The 13,333-nt window shown below is 43.3% G+C and overlaps 1 long non-coding RNA gene across 3 annotated transcripts in view; it reads right to left on the reverse strand.

Moving 5' to 3' along the window:
* Nucleotides 1–13,333, reverse strand: part of LOC309641426 — a 181,599-nt gene that overhangs the window by 66,414 nt on the left and 101,852 nt on the right. The gene's annotated exons all lie outside the window — the stretch shown is intronic.

Raw genomic sequence — 13,333 nt, forward strand, 5'->3', positions numbered from 1 at the left:
TTATGTTAGGGAATTCTCTCATTCTGTGGGTTTAGGGAAGAAGCAGAGACCTTCCTCCTTCAACGGAAGCTGAAAGAAAACAGGCATCTTTTCATCCCATTCCCTGGCAGCCAGAGCTCTGGTCTGTACACTGGACTCAGCCATTTGGATGTCTCCATCTGGAACTTTAAATCTGGAGCAAGGAATATAAAGACAGGGGGAAGTCTCGAGGTGATCACAGCCTCACAGTGAGCCTCACAACCGGACAGTTCCTGGGTCCAGGCCTGGGCTGTGTTCTCAGCTGCCCGGTCTACCTTAGTTCCTGCCCATTTTCCACGCCTGGTTCTCCAGCCTTCCTGTTGATCCTGTGAACTACCCCAAATCCTTTCAATAGCTTCCTATTCTCTTTAAGTTAACCAGAGTTGGTACCTATTTATTTGTAACCAAGAACGCTGACTGGAACTAATCACTGCAAATTATTGAGCAGCTACGAGCGAGGAATTATTCTAAGCTCTTACATGGAGTATTTCACTTAACCTTCATAACAACCCTGGGAGAAGGGAACCGGTTACTCCCATTTGAAAAGTGAGAACACTGAGGCTTGTTGAGGTTAAATAGCTAACACAAGGTCAACAGCTAGAAAAAAGGCAGAGTCAGGATTCAAATCCAGATCCATCTGACTGAAATCCATTTAGCTCTCTCCTACTCAGCTCCCCACATGTTTGTGGATTAGTTTACCAGTTACTCAAAGTGTCCTATACCTTACCTCATGTAATCCTGACAGCTCCTTGAGGTTGGAATTTTTAATCCCTTTTTTACAAATGAGGAAACTGAGCCTCAGCAAGATTAAAAGCAACTTGATCAAATATTTATCAGAAGCCATGAAAAAAAAAAGTTGATGATTTGCTGTATGTCACACAAGTATTAGAAGAGGCTAGAAATTAGGACTTTGCAGCCAATTTAATTGTACCTTCTACTATGCCTCAGAGTTTCTACTCTGTACCAGGAATTGTTGTATTGCATGCTTTGGAAAATTGCCTATAAAACATGTTCTTGCCTGTGAGGAACTTGAACTCTGCACAGAAGGGTGAGGAAGGAGTGATTACATCTGATTAGGGGAATCAAGAGAGGCTTCACGGAGGTAGATTCTATGATGAGCCAGGAAGGATGAGTGGAACCTCGATGGGCAAAGACCAAGGCCAGGAAGGCAAGAGAGTCTTCAGTCCGGACCGGCGGAGTCTTGTGGAAGGGAACACTGGGGGATGTGACAGGAGAATCTGGAAACTCCATTAGGAGGGGCTCTTGAATGAGGCCTCAGCACCTGGGTCCAACAAACCACTGTACAAGGCATCCACATGTTACCAGGGCTTAATCCCTCTTCCTGATAAAGATCTCTGAGTTATAATGTAAATCCGTGAGAAAATAAAACACAGTACTGAAAAACCTAATTTAGGACTACTTTGGGGGGCATATATGACAGATGTACCTGTACCATAGCCAGCTCAGATCTCCAGAAGAACAGCTAGATGGCTCAGGGTTACTCAGCTACCTCTCCTTACCATACCATGAGGACCCTAAGGGCAGTATCAAGGCCTTATTGAATTTTGTATTCTGGTGCCCATCACAATGTGTACCTGTGACTGTTACAGAGTAGAGGCTCAGTAAATGGCTGTGAAATGAATAAGAGAGACATTTACATTTTAAAAGGAAATCTAAGAGAGGCAGTATGGTGTGATGGTTAGAGCATGGACTCTGGAACCAGATGGCTTGGCTTTGAGTCCAGGCTTTGCCACTTACTGGCTGTGTGGCCTTGGGAAAATTGCTTAACCTCTCTGTGCTTTGGTTTCCTGTATCTATAAAATGAGATCATGAGAGTGTCTATCTCCTAGGCTGTTTTGAGGATTAAATGAGTTAGTAGATAAAAAGCACTTAGAACAATGCCTGGTACATAGTGAACTCTATATAAGTGTTAGATATTATTATAAGAGATTTTTATAGTCCAACCTCCTTGCTTTAGAAATGAGGAAACTGAAATCCAAAGAAAGGCAAGTGACTTGTCCAAGATCACAAAAGGAGTTGAAGGTGGAACTGAGGGCTCTGAATCTATCAATCAATACATGTGTGGAGTGAAACATGTACTGGTTGGCTTCTTGCCCTGTGTCTGGCATTGTCCTAGATTTCATCTGGGGAACATAAGCCATGTTTCCAGCCTTTGGATAGGATGAAAAGATGTTAACACAAGAAACAGCTGGAGACCAGTGCAATACAGAATGCATTCCTAATTGGACAGCACAGTGAGAGATGGGAGGTCAGAAAATGGGAAGATCAACATGGGCTGGCTGAACCAGACAGGTGCCTCTTGGATCTGCAGGGTGGAGAAATAATCAGGGCAGTGTCTTTCCATTTTTGTGTGTGGAGACTGACTGGGAAACATCAGACACCCCAGGTCCACAAACTCCCCCTCCACATAACACTGAAAGGGGTAAGCCCTTTGGGATCAGGCAATCTGAGTTGAAATCCTGGCTCTGTCACTTATCAGGTAAGTGACCTGGGGACAGTCACTTGCTGTCTCTGAGCTTTAGTACCTTAACCTGTAAAATGGAGGTAAAAGTACCCTGACTACTGGGTTGTAGTGGGACCAAAGGAGCTAGTACCTGAGAGACACAGAAGATCAATCAAGATTAATCCTATTTTTTTTTTTTTGGCCCTCTTCTTTGGCCCACCAGATTGAGGAGTCCTTTAATACCTCTCTAATGAGGGACAGGATGTAAGATGGAGACAGAAAAAATCAAATTAAATCATTAGAAGAATTTTAGTTATCTTCCCCTGAGACCTGGCAGGGGGAGGAGGGTGGTGAGGATGAGAGAGCATAAGGCTTTGGAAAGGGAGTGGTGAGGACTGCAGAGGAAAGTCCCAGAAAGGGAGAGGGTAGGCACTGAGGACGTTAGGTATGGCCAGCCCCAAGTAGGGTATCAACTTTCTTTTGGTGGAAAGGAAAGGTACCAGCATGTGTTGAGCCAGGCATCGTGTTAGATGGCAGGGATACAGCCTTGAACTATATGTGAGTCTGAGCTTTAGAGGCTCCAGTCTTTTGATAGACATTAGCAGGAAAATAAAACATTATAAGTCACATAATTATAATAAGAACAAGACAGCACAGAAGACAGCATGATTAATACTATGAGGAGGTCATATGGAAGGTGGGCTTTGAAGGATGAATAGGAGTTCAATTCAGGTTGGCAATCTAAGGAAGGGCAAATAACATAAGGTTCAGTACTGCTGGAGTAAAAATGGTTTGAAAAGATGAATTTGAGAGATGAGGCTGGGGAGGTAGATGGAAGCTAAATGATGATAATTAGCCTTTATCCTAGAGTGATGGGGGCTAATAAAGGGCTTTAAATGAAAGGAGGACTGTGTCCAATTTTTAAGTTAGAAAGACACCCTGGCAGCAAAATGCAAGGTACGCTGGAGTGGGGGCAAGCCTGGAAGCAGAACGCTGTTGAAGACACATTTCTATGGTCCAGGAGAGAGGATAAGGGTCTGAACTAGGACACCATGTGGCCGTCTTCTCTAGAGCTCCTCAACCATGTGCAATCTTATCCTCTTCTATCCACAGCGTATGTTTTCCCTCACTCATGGCCCCCTGACTCTGAGCCATGTGTTATGATTATCTGTATATTTGTCTTCCCTCCACTTCCAGGTTGGGAGCACTTTTCTTTCTCTGCATCCCTGGGCTGAGGAGCTGGTTCACAGTTGGCACTGATGTGTTTTGAGGGTCATGGGGTTTGGGAAGAAGAGCATGGGGTGAACACAGCATGTGGTCCAGTTCATGAGCCAAACAAGACCTCCAGGCCTTCTGTTCACTCACTTCCCTTCTGTATAAACTGTGCAAAGAAATCTTAACCGCCTTCTCTATTGTTTTGTGAATCAACAGAAGAGTCTTGCATGTTTACCATCCAGAGCTTTAAGGAAATAACACATAATCAGGGGAGGAAAAGCCAGCTGGTGGCAGTTGGAGTTTGCCTGCATGATTATTTGTTTTCCCTCTCATAAAAAAGTTGATGCTGGTTCAGTCTAGGACATTTTCCAGAGGTGAATTGGCCACTCCACAAAGACACTTGGGTGCAGTATTATTTTCTCCTTTGCTCTTCCACGACTGTCCGTTTGCTGCCTTCTGATGCATCTGTGTGGGCACAGACAGGGCGGCTGCAGGTTAACTGGAGCCGAAAAGTTGTTATCACCTGACATCTGCACCGACAGCTTACGTAAAACGAGCTGGTTCCCGAAAGCACGTGTCCCAGGCCGGAGCCGGCCCACCGCCAACATCCTCCAGGCGCCGGTGAGCTGCGCACCGCCAGGGCCCGAGAACCACGCGGCGCTGCGGGCTGTGGCTGCGTGGGGTGTTGCAAAGAGCTGCCTCTGAGGAGGGCCGGGACACGTGGGCAGAGAAGTCAGGCAAGAGAGGACTGAGAGTCCCGGGCAGCACCTGTTCCCAGGGAGTAAATAATACTTTGCCCTTGTGTCATAACTCCTGCCTGTCGCCCAGCAGGCAACCAGTTCACCCTGCACTCTGGGCCACCAGCCTTGCACCAGCGCGCTGCTGGTTTCAAATGTGCTTTGGAAAAGAAAGCAAAGGTCCTGATGGCTTCTGCTCCCTGCTCAGCTTGGTGTCCCTCCCGGACACTCATTTCACAGCTGCCGTCCAGCTGTAGGGCTCACAGGGCGAGCCTGCCAAGTATTTGAATCTGGTGCCTCCAGCTTTGGAGAGAAACGAGGTGACAGGGGTAGAGAGCCTGAGATGCACTCGGCTGTGGTCCCAGGAGGACAGGTGCTGGTGGCTGTAGCTTCATCCCTTCCCCCCCTTTCTCTCCTTCCCCTCCCCCACTCGCCTCTCTGTTTACAGTCTATTCGCAGGACAATATTTGAAGTATTCGAAATATGGGCGTCATATCCCATTGTGCGGAAGGAGAATTAGTTAAGTTTAGAGACAGGGAAGATTAATCCGTCTGTTTGGGAATGTATCAGAGTTCGGTGATCACTCTTTTTTGAAAGGACATCATTTATCAGTTTAAGTAATAATGCAGTGGTTCAAAACTTGGGTACTAAGGGCAAACAGGCCTGGATTCAAATTCCAGCTTGGCCACGAGCCTGCAGCAGAATTATATTTGGGTAAATTCCTTTGCTCCCATTTGTTGAGTGACCAACTCATCCAGGTTTGCCCTGGGTTTTCCAAGTGCTGGGAACCCCCTCAGTCAGCCCTGGGCACACTTAAGAGAGGATAATGATTGTGCTTAGCTTCTCCCGTGTGAAGTCTAACTGAATAAGACTCATACAGTGTTTACCACAGTGCCTGGTGCACACCGAGTACGCTGCTAAGTAAGCTAGTATGATGCCCTTTTGAGTGCTCAAAGGTCTTGGGGTACTCAGCTGTGTCTCTTGCACTGCTAGAGTGCAAGACACACAGCTGCAAACAAAGCTGTCACTGTGTAAACATGGCAGCATTTGTGACTGGAGCCAGCCCTGTTAAGTAGCTAGTGTAACCTCTACTTTACATTACTGATGAGGAAATTAAGTCTCTGAGGGATAGGACTTGCCAAATGTTAATAGGAAAGGAAGGACATGGATCTTGAACCCAGATCTTCTACATCAAGCCCTGAGTTCTTTTGCCCTAGATCATTCCACCTCCCTTGAGGCCATTCACACTACAGCTTGAGTACTGCATAAGCCTTTGCTCAAGCTGTCCGCTCTTCTGGAATGCCCCAGCTCACTGCCCTGGCCTGTGAGCCCTCCATCTCTTCACCTGGCAAACTCCTACTCTCCTTGGCACCCAGCTCAGGCATCACCTTCTCCAGAAACCTGTACTGACCCTTCTTCTGTGTCTCTACCCTCTTAACATCCCTTGTGTATCTCTGCTGCTATAGTTCCCTCATGGTATTGTAATGACTTACTGATAGACTGTCTCCTGTGAGCCCCTGGAATGCAGGGATAGTTTCTCTCTTTCCACGTCCCCAGAGCCAAACACGGTTCCTGACACAAACAAGGTGCTCTGTGAATGTTGTGGAAGTGAACTGGATTCAGTAAGGTCTGACATGATTGTTTTGTACTTAGTAATAATAAAATAGCTACAATTACTTGAGTCTTATGATATGTCAGGCACTATGCTGAGCATATATATTGTCTCATTTAATCCTCACAACAAACTCATGAGGTTTGATAAATGACAAATAGGAAAACAAGGCTCAGAGAGGCCAATAACCTGCCCTAGGTCACACAGCCAATAAGCATCATATCCAAACTTTGAGTCCAGATCTGCCTAACACTCTCTTAACCTCTGCGCTCTTTACTGTCACTGGTGCCTAACTCAGTTCCTTGCACAGATGAGGCGCTGGGTACTAGCTGACAAGGTGGATGGATGGCGTGGTGCACGGACAGGCAAGCTCTCCATGGGCGGGCAGTACCGGACACAGGCTCACTGTCTTTGGGCCCTCAGAGCCAGCTGGGGTGTGTTTTCAGGAGCTGCCGGCTCGCTGGGCTGGCACCGAAAGCCCTTCCTAATTCCAGGGCTCATTTTCACCCTCATACCTTCCCAGACTTTCTCATCATCCCAGGGCAAGGTAAGGTGTGAGAAACCTAAGGAATGTAGTTGAATTGTCTTCAACAAAGTTTTGACGGTAAAACCTGGGGGAGTTTCCAGACACTTTCCTCTGACGTTTCAGCTAAGAACACCAGGATAAGCTGCAATGACTCAGCCCATGGAAAACCAGGGCCGTCAAAGTCTCCCAGGAAGTCAAGTTGCTGTACACATGTCTTCACCCAGCCAGGCAGGAAGTCACAGGCAGCCCAGGGTCCTCCAGCCTCCCTGTGGGGGGATGGGCAGAAGGACAGAAGAAGGAGCACTGCTGCCCCGGTGAGAAAGGCTAGGTCTAGAGGCAACTTCTGATCTATAAGAAACCTCAGGGAGAAGCAAGAACTACGATCCTGCAGCCTGTGGAACAAAAACCACATTCACAGAAAGATACACAAGATGAAAAGGCAGAGGGCTATGTACCAGATGAAGGAACAAGATAAAAACCTAGAAAAACAACTAAATGAAATGGAGATAGGCAATCTTCCAGATAAAGAATTCAGAATAATGATAGTGAAGATGATCCAGGACCTTGGAAAAAGAATGGAGGCAAAGACTGAGAGGATGCAAAAAATGTTTAACAAAGATCTAGAAGAATTAAAGAACAAACAAACAGAGATGAACAATACTATAACTGAAATGAAAAATACACTAGAAGGAATTAACAGCAGAATAACTGAGGCAGAAGAATGGATAAGTGACTTGGAAGACAGAATGGTGGAATTCACTGCTGCAGAACAGAATAAAGAAAAAAGAATGAAAAGAAATGAAGACAGCCGAAGAGACCTCTGGGATATGAAATGCAACAACATTCGCATAATAGGGGTCCCAGAAGGAGAAGAGAGAGAGAAAGGACCAGAGAAAATATTTGAAGAGATTATAGTCGAAAACTTCCCTAACATGGGAAAGGAAATAGCCACCCAAGTCCAGGAAGCGCAGAGAGTCCCATACAGGATAAACCCAAGGAGAAACACACCAAGACACACAGTAATCAAATTAGCAAAAAATTAAAGACAAAGAAAAATTATTGAAAGCAGCAAGGGAAAAATGACAAATAACATACAAGGGAACTCCCATAAGGTTAACAGCTGATTTCTCAGCAGAAACTCTACAAGCCAGAAGAGAGTGGCATGATATACTTAAAGTGATGAAAGGGAAGAACCTACAACCAAGATTACTCTAGCCGTCAAGGATCTCATTCAGATTCGATGGAGAAATCAAAAGCTTTACAGAAAAGCAAAAGCTAAGAGAATTCAGCACCACCAAACCAGCTCTACAACAAATGCTAAAGGAACTTCTCTAAGTGGGAAAAACAAGAGAAGAAAAGGACGTACAAAAACAAACCCCCCAAAATTAAGAAAATGGTCATAGGAACATACATATCGATAACTACCTTAAACGTGAATGGATTAAATGCTCCAACCAAAAGACACAGGCTTGCTGAATGGATACAAAAACAAGACCCATCTATATGCTGTCTACAAGAGACCCACTTCAGACCTAGGAACACATACAGACTGAGAGTGAGGGGATGGACAAAGATATTCCATGCAAATGGAAATCAAAAGAAAGCTGGAGTAACAATTTTCATATCAGACAAAATAGACTGTAAAATAAAGACTATTACAAGAGACAAAGAAGGACACTACATAATGATCAAGGGATTGATCCAAGAAGAAGATATAACAATTGTAAATATTTATGCACCCAACATAGGAGCACCTCTATACGTAAGGCAAATGCTAACAGCCATAAAAGGGGAAATCGACAGTAACACAATCATAGTAGGGGACTTTAACATCCCACTTTCACCAATGGACAGATCATCCAAAATGAAAATAAATAAGTAAACACAAGCTTTAAATGATACATTAAACAAGATGGACTTAATTGATATTTATAGGACATTCCATCCAAAAACAACAGAATACACATTCTTCTCAAGTGCTCATGGAACATTCTCCAGGATAGATCACATCTTGGGTCACAAATCAACCCTCAGTAAATTTAAGAAAATTGAAATCATATCAAGCATCTTTTCTGACCACAACGCTATGAGATAAGAAATCAATTACAGGGAAAAAAACGTAAAAAACACAAACACATGGAGGCTAAACAATACATTATTAAATAACCAAGAGATCACTGAAGAAATCAAAGAGGAAATCAAAAAATACCTAGAGACAAATGACAATGAAAATACGATGATCCAAAACCTATGGGATGCAGCAAAAGCAGTTCTAAGAGGGAAGTTTATAGCTATACAAGCCTACCTCAAGAAACAAGAAAAATCTCAAATAAACAATCTAACGTTACACCTAAAGGAACTAGAGAAAGAAGAACAAACAAAACCCAAAGTTAGCAGAAGGAAAGAAATCATAAAGATCAGAGCAGAAATAAATGAAATAGAAACAAAGAAAACAATAGCAAAGATCAATAAAACTAAAAGCTGGTTCTTTGAGAAGATAAATGAAATTGATAAACCATTAGCCAGATTCATCAAGAAAGAGAGGGAGAGGACTCAAATCAATAAAATTAGAAATGAAAAAGGAGAAGTTACAACAGACACCGCAGAAATACAAAGCATCCTAAGGGACTACTACAAGCAACTCTATGCCAATAAAATGGACAACCTGGAAGAAACGGACAAATTCTTAGAAAGGTATAACCTTCCAAGACTGAACCAGGAAGAAATAGAAAATATGAACAGACCAATCACAAGCAATGAACTTGAAACTGTGATTAAAAATCTTCCAACGAACAAAAGTCCAGGACCAGATGGCTTCACAGGTGAATTCTATCAAACATTTAGAGAAGAGCTAACACCCATCCTTCTCAAACTCTTCCAAAAAATTGCAGAGGAAGGAATACTCCCAAACTCATTCTATGAGGCCACCATCATCCTGATACCAAAACCAGACAAAGATACTACAAAAAAAGAAAATTACAGACCAATATCACTGATGAATATAGATACAAAAATCCTCAACAAAATACTAGCAAACAGAATCCAACAACACATTAAAAGGATCATGCACCATGATCAAGTGGGATTTATCCCAGAGATGCAAGGATTCTTCAATATACGCAAATTAACAAATTGAAGAATAAAAACCATATGATCATCTCAATAGATGCAGAAAAAGCTTTTGACAAAATTCAACACCCATTTATGATAAAAACTCTCCAGAAAGTGGGCATAGAGGGAACCTACTTCAACATAATAAAGGCCATATATGACAAACCCACAGCAGACATCATTCTCAATGGTGAACAACTGAAAGCATTTCCTCTAAGATTAGGAACAAGACAAGGATGTCCACTCTCACCACTATTATTCAACATAGTTTTGGAAGTCCTAGCCATGGCAATCAGAGAAGAAAAAGAAATAAAAGGAATACAAATTGGAAAAGAAGTAAAACTGTCACTGTTTGCAGATGACATGATACTATACATAGAGAATCCTAAAGATGCCACCAGAAAACTACTAGAGCTAATCAATGAATTTGGTAAAGTTGCAGGATAGAAAGTTAATGCACAGAAATCTCTTGCATTCCTATACACTAATGATGAAAAATCTGAAACAGAAATTAAGGAAACACTTCCATTTACCATTGCAACAAAAAGAAGAAAATACCTAGGAATAAACCTACCTAGGGAGACAAAAGACCTGCATGCAGAAAACTATAAGACACTGATGAAAGAAATTAAAGATGATACCAAGAGATGGAGAGATATACCATGTTCTTGGATTGGAAGAATCAATATTGTGAAAATGACTATACTACCCAAGGCAATCTACAGATTCAATTCAATCCTTATCAAATTACCAATGGCAGTTTTTACAGAAGTACACAAAAAATCTTAAAATTTGTATGGAGACACAAAAGACCCCAAATAGCCAAAGCAATCTTGAGGGGAAAAAAACGGAGCTGGAGGAATCAGACTCCCTGACTTCAGACTATACTACAAAGCTACAGTAATCAAGACAATATGGTACTGGCACAAAAACAGAAACATAGATCAATGGAACAGGATAGAAAGCCCAGAGGTAAACCCACGCACCTATGGTCAAGTAACCTATGACAAAGGAGGCAAGGATATACAATGGAGAAAAGGCAGTCTCTTCAGTAAGTGGTGCTGGGAAAACTGGACAGCTACATGTAAAGGAATGAAATTAGAACACTCCCTAACACCATACACAAAAATAAGCTCAAAATTGATTAGAGACCTAAAGGTAAGACCGGACACTATAAAACTCTTAGAGGAAAACATAGGAAGAACACTCTTTGACATAAATCACAGCAAAATCTTTTTTGATCCACCTCCTAGAGTAATGGAAATAAAAACAAAAATAAACAAATGGGACCTAATGAAACTTAAAAGCTTTTGCACAGCAAAGGAAACTATAAGCAAGACAAAAAGACAACCCTCAGAATGGGAGAAAATATTTGCAAATGAATCATCAGACAAAGGATTAATCTCCAAAATATATAAACAGCTCATGCAGCTCAATATTAAAAAAACAAACAACCCAATCCAAAAATGGGCAGAAGACCTGAATAGACATTTCTCCAAAGAAGACATACAGATGGCCAAGAAGCACATGAAAAGCTGCTCAACATCACTAATTATTAGAGAAATGCAAATCAAAACTACAGTGAGTTATCACCTCACACCAGTTAGAATGGGCATCATCAGAAAATCTACAAATAACAAATGCTGGAGAGGGTGTGGAGAAAAGGGAGCCCTCTTGCACTGTTGGTGGGAATGTAAATTGATACAGCCACTATGGGGAACAGTATGGAGGTTCCTTAAAGAACTAAAAATAGAATTACCATATGACCTAGCAATCCCACTACTGGGCATATGCCCTGAGAAAACCATAATTCAAAAAGACATATGCACCCCAATGTTCATTGCAGCACTATTTACAATAGCCAGGTCATGGAAGCAACCTAAATGCCCATCGACAGACAAATGGATAAAGAAGTTGTGGTACATATATACAATGGAATATTACTCAGCCATAAAAAGGAATGAAATTGGGTCATTTGTAGAGACATGGAAGGACCTAGAGACTGTCATACAGCGTGAAGTAAGTCAGAAAGAGAAAAACAAATATCGTATATTAACGCATATATGTGGAACCTAGAAAAATGGCACAGAAGAACCGGTTTGCAGGGCAGAAATAGAGACACAGATGTAGAGAACAAACGTATGGACATGAAGGGGGGAAAGCGGCGGGGGCGGGGGGGCGGTGATGGTGGGATGAATTGGGAGATTGGGATTGACATGTATACATTGATGTGTATGAAATGGATGACCAATAAGAAAAAAAAATTAATTAAAAAAAAAAAAAAGAAACCTCAGGGATGGACTTGGAGGATGGGTTCCGGTTAGAGTCCTTCCAGTGTGACGATGGCCAATGACGCAGCCTTTCTGAGCTTTGGGGTCTTCACTGCAGAATGGGGAGAATGGTACCTACTTTTAAAGGGCTGATGTGAGATTAAAAAAATTAATGTCTACACGGTGCTGAGCAGTCCCCACAGCGAGTAAGTGCTTGACAGCAGTAGCTCTTCTATGTGAGTGAAGGAAGGGAGAAAATATGAGTGGAGCCCTGGCATCTGGGGTGGCCGTGAGTCGAGCCGATTCCTCACTGCTCCCCCTCTGAAAGAGTCTGCTTGCTGTGCCACCCTGACCGCTCCCAGGCTGAGCGGCACGTACCGTGTTCCCCTGACCAGTGGCTCCCAAAGTGTGTTTTCTGCAGGCTGGTATCTGCAGGAAGGACTGGTGTAGCCACAGCCCACTGTGTTCACAGCGCTTGTGTTTTGCAGCCCGGGCAAGCTGGGAGTGCGTGACCCTACAACACTGTCTCAAGGGGACCTTTCCTCCAGAGGTCAGGCTGGGTCTGCACTCTTACTCAGCGAAGCCCTGCCTTTGAGAAATTCCTTCTGGACACATTGCAGGAAGGCTCATGGGCTCCACGGTCTTGGCCGTGTTCCTTTCCTCTCCCTACCACCCACCCCCTTTTTTGGCAGAACCTGAGGCAAGTGGAAAATTTGTGCTCAGGTGAAGAAAGATGTGTAATGTCTCAGATAATATCTCTTCTTCTCTGACTTTGAAGTGTGTTAAAGAAATACACGTGACCTAAAATTGATAATAAATAGCCTTTAAAGTGCGGTCATGTCTTCTTGTCAAGTCAACAAGTATCTATTAAGTTGTTAAGTGTTTGAAGACTGGGGCTCATGAAGCCTTTATGGATGGAAAGGCCTGTGGAACTAATGTAAACAGTTAAGAAACGAGAGCCTCAAGAGAAGTGACATTCTGAAGATTATCAGCCAGCTGGGGGGATTTAAATCCAACACCCTGATCTTTGGCTTAATTCTCTCTCCTCCTTCTCCTCCTGCTTCTTATGGCCACCCCATGGTGTGGTTGGTATGGTGCTGGGCAACATAAGAACACCAAGAATTAAGGGGAACACCTCTGCTTTTGAGAGCCTTTCAATCTAGTAGAGAAACCAGCAGGTTAAACGATGAGCAGACGATGCTTAATAGTACGCTCAGGAGAAAGAGCAAAGATATCGTACAAGGCTGATGTACCCTGGCTCCATCTCCTGGAAAGGCCCCACCACTCACCATCTGTGGGACCTGGGACAGGTTGCCTAGCCTCTGGAAGCCCCAGTTTCCTCACCTATAAGCCTGCCTCTTAGGGTTGCTATGAAAGCAT

Source organism: Balaenoptera physalus (assembly GCF_965194825.1).
Source record: "Balaenoptera physalus genome assembly, chromosome: 1".
In the NCBI taxonomy this organism is placed as follows: Eukaryota; Metazoa; Chordata; class Mammalia; order Artiodactyla; family Balaenopteridae; genus Balaenoptera; species Balaenoptera physalus.